The following is a 9999-nucleotide window of genomic DNA, read 5'->3' on the forward strand; positions in this document are numbered from 1 at the left end:
GCATCCAATGCAACAAAAAAAACATATCTCCAGTTTAAACTGACTGATTTTTATGGGGATTGTTTTCTTATGCTAATTCGATTTCCGCGGGGGTGGGGTTTGATCGTCTGATATCTTAGCCAAAGAAAATAACAAACATCGTCCTAGGCTCTGTCTGAAGATATCGATCTATTTTCTGCACTAATTTAGTGTTTTTCCATGTCAGCATCGATGGATTCACCGCTCACTGAACAAAACTAATGGAACAAACAGCTCATTCCGCTGGTGCGTCATCTTCCTAGAAAAAGCGGTGACTGGCGCCATTGTGTGGATTTACGGGACATTTCACGAAACGAGTTGTTAACTCTAACTTCTTAGGAATTGAATAAATCAACAAACTTCGATGAAAATACAACGTGTCCAATCTACTGTTGAACAGACCGTTTTGAAAGCTTTTTTTCCCCAAACCTTTATGGTTTCGGACAACTGGTCAATTAAGTAGCACAGATTATACCACTTTCTATACCTGTTGCTCAACTTTGATAAGATAAGTGCTGAAGATATCAACTTGAAGGCCAATCACTTATTCAAGATGAGTAGTTCAACAAATAAACCCTTTCACGATCGACAGTCCATCTCGGAGCTCGGTGGCTGTGAGCATCGCAGTGAACGGATACATATTTCAGAATTCATCCATTCCCTTTCCTGGACCGAGTTCCTGTGGGCAGGCCAATAAAATGCATTGGGAATTTCTCCCCACTCATTCCGACAAGAGTGCTGGTTAAAGAACGCACATCCCACCGTCTACGGAGTACTCTGACAAGTCATCATAGAAAATAACCAAACTTTACAACTGATAGGTAAGGATGCAGCGCTTTAATCCCAAACGGGTATTTTTTATGTATTCTTATGACATTGTGACCACATGATTCCCGTGTTGATTTACATTTGGCTGAGTTTATTTTATCTTTATTTAACTAAGCATATCAGTTAAGAACAAATTCTTATTTACAATGACGGCCTAGGAACAGTGGGTTAACTGCCTTGTTCAGGGGCAGAACAACAGATTTTTACCTTGTCAGCTCGGGGATTCAATCCAGCAACCTTTCGGTTACTAGTCCAATGCCCTAACCACTAGGCTACATGCCGCCCTAGTTGACAACTAACGTGAACTATTCACCAGGTCATTGGATTTAGGTTATTTATAGTAGGGTGAAAAAAATCGACGAAATACCATTATGTTGTTGACTTTTTGCAAATCCAATTAGTTTTCCATGTTGATTTAAAGTCATCATAGATTTTTTTTATTTTGGGGGGGGGGATTAAAATGACGTGGAAACAACGTCGATTCAACCAGTTTTTTCCCCAGTGGGGTATGACTGCTGTAGTGATTGATGGAACCAGCTAGGGCAGGAACAACCCTGTGGTGCCAGGACACTGCTTCATGGACCTTCTGTACCATAGAGGTCCAGACCTCTGGGCAGATGCGGTGATACACTTACCTATATATATATATATATAGCCTATAGGACTGTGTGCTTGCACTGTTCATTTTTTTTCCCGAATTGTTTCAACTCATTGTTATTAAAGGAGAAGTTAGATATTTTACAACCTAATCTCAATTTTATTTTTTTTATGTACATGGAATGTTATAGAGGGGTCCAGACACGTTTTTGAGAAACTTTCCAAAAAACAAGCATTTCGCTACACCTGCAATAACATCTGCTAAATATGTGTATGGACCAATAACATCTGTTAAATATGTGTCTGACCAATAACATATGTTAAATATGTGTATGGACCAATAACATCTGTTAAATATGTGTATGGACCAATAACATCTGTTAAATATGTGTATGCGACCAATAACATTTGATTTGATTGGATCAACGATTCACTCCCTCATCCTCGTTGTGCAGTGCTGGGGCTCTGAAAAAATATGAACAAAGGTTTACATTTATTTATTTTTAAATACGTCCTTTTAGAAACAGAAATGGTGTCAGTGTAGTGATGAAAGTCTTTAGATGTTTTACACACGAAACTGTGTCAGTCCGAGCTTTATCCACTACCGTATTTTCCATTTTGTGCGACTCTACCCGTTTCCCCTATCCGGCTGTTCCTTTCTCCCTGTAGCCTGCTGTTAGAATGGTAGCCGTTTCCCCATCCAGCTGTTCCTTTCTCCCTGTAGCCTGCTGTTAGAATGGTAGCCGTTTCCCCATCCAGCTGTTCCTTTCTCCCTATAGCCTGCTGTTAGAATGGAGCCGTTTCCCCATCCGGCTGTTCCTTTCTCCCTGTAGCCTGCTGTTAGAATGGAGCCGTTTCCCCATCCAGCTGTTCCTTTCTCCCTGTAGCCTGCTGTTAGAATGGAGCCGTTTCCCCATCCAGGTGTTCCTTTCTCCCTGTAGCCTGCTGTTAGAATGGAGCCGTTTCCCCATCCGGCTGTTCCTTTCTCCCTGTAGCCTGCTGTTAGAATGGAGCCGTTTCCCCATCCAGCTGTTCCTTTCTCCCTGTAGCCTGCTGTTAGAATGGTAGCCGTTTCCCCATCCAGCTGTTTCTTTCTCCCTATAGCCTGCTGTTAGAATGGAGCCGTTTCCCCATCCAGCTGTTCCTTTCTCCCTGTATCCTGCTGCTAGAATGGTACCCGTTTCCCCATCCAGCTGTTCCTTTCTCCCTATAGCCTGCTGTTAGAATGGAGCCGTTTCCCCATCCAGCTGTTCCTTTCTCCCTGTAGCCTGCTGCTAGAATGGTACCCGTTTCCCCTATCCGACTGTTCCTTTCTCCCTGTAGCCTGCTGCTAGAATGGACCCGTTTCCCCTATCCGACTGTTCCTTTCTCCCTGTAGCCTGCTGCTAGAATGGAGCCGTTTCCCCATCCAGCTGTTCCTTTCTCCCTGTAGCTTGCTGCTAGAATGGAGCCGTTTCCCCATCCAGCTGTTCCTTTTTTCCTGTAGCCTGCTGCTAGAATGGACCCGTTTCCCCATCCAGCTGTTCCTTTCTCCCTGTAGCCTGCTGCTAGAATGGAGCCGTTTCCCCTATCCGGCTGTTCCTTTCTCCCTGTAGCCTGCTGCTAGAATGGACCCGTTTCCCTATCCGGCTGTTCCTTTCTCCCTGTAGCCTGCTGCTAGAATGGACCCGTTTCCCTATCCAGCTGTTCCTTTCTCCCTGTAGCCTGCTGCTAGAATGGACCCGTTTCCCCATCCGGCTGTTCCTTTCTCCCTGTAGCCTGCTGCTAGAATGGACCCGTTTCCCTATCCGGCTGTTCCTTTCTCCCTGTAGCCTGCTGCTAGAATGGACCCGTTTCCCCATCCGACTGTTCCTTTCTCCCTGTAGCCTGCTGCTAGAATGGACCCGTTTCCCCATCCGACTGTTCCTTTCTCCCTGTAGCCTGCTGCTAGAATGGACCCGTTTCCCTCTCCGGCTGTTCCTTTCTCCCTGTAGCCTGATGCTAGAATGGACCCGTTTCCCCATCCGACTGTTCCTTTCTCCCTGTAGCCTGCTGCTAGAATGGACCCGTTTCCCTATCCGGCTGTTCCTTTCTCCCTGTAGCCTGCTGCTAGAATGGACCCGTTTCCCCTATCCGGCTGTTCCTTTCTCCCTGTAGCCTGCTGCTAGAATGGAGCCGTTTCCCCTATCCAGCTGTTCCTTTCTCCCTGTAGCCTGCTGCTAGAATGGACCCGTTTCCCCATCCGACTGTTCCTTTCACCCTGTAGCCTGCTGCTAGAATGGACCCGTTTCCCTATCCGGCTGTTCCTTTCTCCCTGTAGCCTGCTGCTAGAATGGACCCGTTTCCCCATCCGACTGTTCCTTTCTCCCTGTAGCCTGCTGCTAGAATGGACCCGTTTCCCTATCCGGCTGTTCCTTTCTCCCTGTAGCCTGCTGCTAGAATGGACCCGTTTCCCCATCCGACTGTTCCTTTCTCCCTGTAGCCTGCTGCTAGAATGGACCCGTTTCCCTATCCGGCTGTTCCTTTCTCCCTGTAGCCTGCTGCTAGAATGGACCCGTTTCCCCTATCCGGCTGTTCCTTTCTCCCTGTAGCCTGCTGCTAGAATGGAGCCGTTTCCCCTATCCAGCTGTTCCTTTCTCCCTGTAGCCTGCTGCTAGAATGGAGCCGTTTCCCCATCCAGCTGTTCCTTTCTCCCTGTAGCCTGCTGCTAGAATGGAGCCGTTTCCCTATCCAGCTGTTCCTTTCTCCCTGTAGCCTGCTGCTAGAATGGTACCCGTTTCCCTATCCAGCTGTTCCTTTCTCCCTGTAGCCTGCTGCTAGAATGGACCCGTTTCCCTATCCAGCTGTTCCTTTCTCCCTAGCCTGCTGCTAGAATGGAGCCGTTTCCCCTATCCGGCTGTTCCTTTCTCCCTGTAGCCTGCTGCAGTTAGGAATGACACAATTTAATGTGTCAGCTACATCATCTAAAGACCAAATGCACAAATCTAAAAAGACAGGAGTGAAAAAATATAGGAATATTAGAACGAGTGTCAGAGTCCGGAATATAAATGTACACTGAGTTTACAAAACATTAAGAACACCTGCTCTTTCCATGACATAGACTGACCAGGTGAATCCAGGTGAAAGCTATGATCCCCTATTGATGTCACTTGTTAAATCCACTTCAAGCAGTGTAGATGAAGGGGAGGAGACAGGTTAAATTAGGATTTTTTGTTGTTGCCCTGAGACAATTTGAGACTTGGATTGTGTATGTGTGCCATTCAGAGGGTGAATAGGTAAAACAAAAGGTTTAAGTATCTTTGAACAGGGTGTGGTAGTAAGTGCAAGGCGCACCGTTTTTTTGTCTGTCAGGAACTGCAACACTGCTGTATTCAAATCAATATGATATAACACTAATAAAAGTCATATGTTGAACCGCTGTGTTGGTTAATATGATGCAGACAGAAAGCCTAAAATAACGTGTTTGAATACTATTCATGGAGTTTCGTTGTATGATATCAGACCTTAAGACCAAAACATGAAGGTGGAAAATGCCCTACACACCCACAATGGGTTGGGTGGTGAACTCATGGAGAGAGAAGGTTAAGGGGTGTTATGTTGTGTTCACATGATCTCTAGTAAAAACCTTCTATTGTTCTACAAAACTTTAGAGTTACAAGTTAGATGTTCTTACAAAATAACATGTTCTGACAAAATAACATGTTCTGACAAACTAACATGTTCTGACAAAATCACATGTTCTGACAAAATAACATGTTCTGACAAACTAACATGTTCTGACAAAATAATATGTTTTGACAAAATAACATGTTCTGACAAAATAACATGTTCTGACAAACTAACATGTTCTGACAAACTAACATGTTCTGACAAAATAACATGTTTTGACAAAATAACATGTTCTGACAAATCACATGTTCTGACAAAATAATATGTTCTGACAAACTAACATGTTCTGACAAACTAACATGTTCTGACAAAATAACATGTTCTGACAAAATAACATGTTCTGACAAAATAACATGTTCTGACAAACTAACATGTTCTGACAAAATAACATGTTCTGACAAAATAACATGTTCTGACAAAATAACATGTTCTGACAAACTAACATGTTCTGACAAACTAACATGTTCTGACAAACTAACATGTTCTGACAAATCACATCGAGATGTCAGTTAAGACACAAACAGAGTTTGAAAAAACTTTAAAGTGTTTTAAAATAGAAAGAGGTTATAATAATGTAGAAACATAATAATGTAGAAACATAATATGTTTTATTAACACACATTTTCCCAGCATGTATTCACAGATGTTTCACCAGTGTGTCATAGAAAGAGAAAGTGTTTGTGTGTTTGTGTGTGTGTGTGTGTGTGTGTGTGTGTGTGTGTGTGTGTGTGTGTGTGTGTGTGTGTGTGTGTGTGTGTGTGTGTGTGTGTGTGTGTGTGTGTGTGTGTGTGTGTGTGTGTGTGTGTGTGTGTGTGTGAAAGAGAGAATGAGAGAGAGTGTGTGTCTGTGAGAGAGAGCTGTATATGTGTATTTTCATGTGTTTACGTGCTTACCCCCAGGTTACAGAGGATGTCCAGAGCTGACTGGTCCTTCCTGGAGCAGCTGTTGGAAGAGGGGCAGGGTTATAGCACCGGGGTGGGCCGTGTCTGGCTCACTGTCCTCTTCCTGTTCCGCATGCTGGTCCTGGGCACCGCCGCAGAGTCAGCCTGGGACGACGAACAGAACAGCTTCGTCTGTAATACCAAGCAACCTGGATGTACCGCCGTGTGTTACGACAAAGCTTTCCCCATATCACATTACCGCTATTTTGTGCTCCAGGTGATTTTTGTTTCCACGCCGACTATTTTCTATTTTGGGTATGTGGCCTTGAGGGCTGCGAAGGAGGAGGAAGATGAGGAGAAGAAGAGAACGGAGGAGGGTGGTGGTGAGGGACGAGAGAGGGGAGGAGTAAAGAAGAATGAAGAGAAGAAGAGGGAGGTGAGAAAGGGGGATGAGATAGAAGAACTAGAGGAGGAGAAAGGAGGGAGGAAGGAGGTGAAAGCTCTCCCAGAGGCTCCTAAGCTGAAGGGCCGTCTCCTCTGTGCCTACGCCGCCAGCATCCTCCTCAAGGTCCTCCTGGAGGTCGGCTTCATCGTGGGGCTATGGTACCTCTACGGCTTCGTGATCCCGGCCCGGTTCGAGTGTGTCCGGGACCCCTGTCCTCACACGGTGGACTGCTTCGTCTCCAGACCCACGGAGAAGACCATCTTCACCATCTACACCCAGGCCATCGCTGGAGTCTCTGTCCTTCTCAACATAGCAGAGCTCCTCCACCTCCTCCAGCTGGCCATCACCCATCACCTGGAGAAGCGCTATGCCCAGGAGCAGTACACCTTTCCTGGCATAGCTGGGGTCTGAGTCCGGCCTGGTGCTCCAAGCCTGGAGATGGAGATGCAGCAAGCTTCGCCTTACCAGGAGAAGGGCCATCTGCATTTACCCATGAGGGAGGCCAGCTACACCAAGCCCAGTGAGAGTTATCTGGACCTGGGTGAGGCCAGCTACACCAAGCCCAGTGAGAGTTATCTGGACCTGGGTGAGGCCAGCTACACCAAACCCAGTGAGAGTTATCTGGACCTGGGTGAGGCCAGCTACACCAAGCCCAGTGAGAGTTATCTGGACCTGGTTTCGGGAGCAGGGATGGACCCTGATGGTGACCTGCTCCCCAGTTATCTGAACTATATGGGGGCTATGAGGACAACACACTCTTCAGGGAGAGCAACACGACACACAACACATACACACACAGCAACAAACACAGTAAGGGTGCCCAGAAGGGACACAGCAACAAACACAGTAAGGGTGCCCAGAAAGGACACAGCAACAAACACAGTAAGGGTGCCCAGAAGGGACACAGCAACTAAACACAGTAAGGGTGCCCAGAAGGGACACAGCAACTAAACACAGTAAGGGTGCCCAGAAGGGACACAGCAACAAACACAGTAAGGGTGCCCAGAAGGGACACAGCAACAAACACAGTAAGGGTGCCCAGAAGGGACACAGCAACTAAACACAGTAAGGGTGCCCAGAAGGGACACAGCAACAAACACAGTAAGGGTACCGAGAAGGGACACAGCAACAAACACAGTAAGGGTGCCCAGAAGGGACACAGCAACAAACACAGTAAGGGTGCCCAGAAGGGACACAGCAACAAACACAGTAAGGGTGCCCAGAAGGGACACAGCAACTAAACACAGTAAGGGTGCCCAGAAGGGACACAGCAACTAAACACAGTAAGGGTGCCCAGAAGGGACACAGCAACTAAACACAGTAAGGGTGCCCAGAAGGGACACAGCAACAAACACAGTAATGTTGCCCAGAAGGGACACAGCAACTAAACACAGTAAGGGTGCCCAGAAGGGACACAGCAACTAAACACAGTAAGGGTGCCCAGAGGGGACACAGCAACAAACACAGTAAGGGTACCGAGAAGGGACACAGCAACTAAACACAGTAAGGGTGCCCAGAAGGGACACAGCAACTAAACACAGTAAGGGTGCCCAGAAGGGACACAGCAACAAACACACAACGCATTATGTATGAGGAAAACAGAGACGTTTGGTTCTGTGACTAGGAGCCATGTTCCACTAAAGACGAATACAGCTGCTTTGTGGGTAGGTTAAACTTTGAAGTACGTTTCCAAGAACATGGACAAGAATAAGAACACATGTTTGTAGTGTATAACACATGCCTTGAAGGACAATGTAGTGGATTAGTATTAGATGTTGCTGATTAGAATGGAAATGTACTAAAGTCCTCAGGAACAAGGTTTAAACAAAGACCATTGATGAATGGAACACTAAGAACGGGAAAGGAGGACAATCGGAACAGGAACAGGATGTAGTATAACTCAGCCATTTTTGATTTTAGGAAACCTTCTATTCCAATGGGAATGGGATAAGCCTATGCACTGGCTGAATGTGATGTGACAATGGAAAAAGTTGGCTTGACCTCCACAGGGAAAACAACCTACAGGCCCCAACAGTGCAGTCGGGTCTTGTGAGAAAGAGTAGGGGTAAATATATCTACTTCCCGAATGGAACCCTATTCCCTATATAGTGCACTACTTTAGACCAGAGCCCTATAGAACCCTATTCCCTACATAGTGCACTACTTTTCACTAGGGCCCCATAGGCTACCATTTGGGGGCATAGCCTGTGTTGTTAAGCATGTTCCTTAACTGATTACTGTGACCTCAGAGCTCCGCTAAGGCCAGTGGAATGTTCTGGGCTCTCTGGACTACCCTCACTCCCTGGAGACTAATGGCCACACACACATACACACACATGCACACACACACACACACACACACACGCCTGTCCCCTATGTAGCTGTCCAGCTAGAGGGGGGAGTAAGGGGGAGGAGGTGGGAAGAGGTGGGAGCCAGGGAGGGAAAGAGAGAGGGAGGAAAAGAGAGAGGGATGGGTGTAGGGAGAGAGGGAGGGAGGGAGGGAGAGAGGGAGGGTGAGTGGTATGAAGAGGTATGGAAAGAGTAACTGTCTGATATCCTGTGAAAGATTTACATTTGATTCCCTGTGAATTATTTGAATTTGATTCCCTATGAATGATTTACATTTGATTCCATGTGATTCCCTGTGAATGATTTAAATGTGATACCATGTGATTCCCTGTGAATGATTTAAATTCGATTCCATGTGATTCCCTGTGAATAAAAAGTAATTTTCTCATTCATTGATGAATGTAAGCGGTACAGCTGAATTGGTTATTCTATTAATAAGAAAGGAAATCACCGAATACGTGAAGAGTATTTGTATTTAAATAATATATATTTAATTTTGTTTTGTATCGAGATTGTCATTGTTTATATTTATTGGTTATATTTGAATAAATCTGTTTTTAATTAGGTGATTATATTCTCTTTATTTACCCACTTCATTGGCAGACAACTAAAGCTAAGTATCGTTTTTAATACAAGTAATATACAAGTAATAGCCTGGCAATTATAGCCTGTAATATGAAACATCTTGATCCTTGAATCACAATAGTGATTCTATTCATTTAATCACCTATTCAATTCCTATCTATTCACAGGCCTACAGTAGGTCTGACACAAACAAGTAGAACTCAATGAGGATAAGGACACGTATTCATCACCAGACTGGGTGTACTCCATACGTTGACTCATTCATGGAATGGTATTTTGCAGTGGTGTAAAGTACTTAAGTAAAAAAAAATACTTTAAAGTATTACTTAAGTCGGTTCTTTTTTTTGGGGGGGGGTATCTGTACTTTATTTTTTATATTTTTTGACAACTTTTACTTTTACTTAACTACAATCCTAAAGAAAATATTATACTGTTTACTCCATACGTTTTCCCTGACAAACTAAAGTACTCGTTACATTTCGAATGCTTAGCAGGACAGGAAAATGGTCTAATTCACACACTTATCAAGAGAACATCCCTGGTCGTCCCTACTGCCTCTGGCAGACTCACTAAACACAAATACATATTTTGTTAATAGTGTTGGATGCAATAAAATGCAAATTAATTACTTAAAAATCATACAATGTG

General features: G+C 45.0%; 1 pseudogene; it reads left to right on the forward strand.

Moving 5' to 3' along the window:
• Positions 1-706: 706 nt before the first annotated feature.
• LOC139555339 (gap junction alpha-6 protein-like) lies at positions 707-7500 on the forward strand (annotated as a pseudogene).
• The last annotated feature ends 2499 nt before the right edge of the window (positions 7501-9999 follow it).

This window comes from Salvelinus alpinus, chromosome 26, assembly GCF_045679555.1.
Source record: "Salvelinus alpinus chromosome 26, SLU_Salpinus.1, whole genome shotgun sequence".
Classification (NCBI taxonomy): Eukaryota; Metazoa; Chordata; class Actinopteri; order Salmoniformes; family Salmonidae; genus Salvelinus; species Salvelinus alpinus.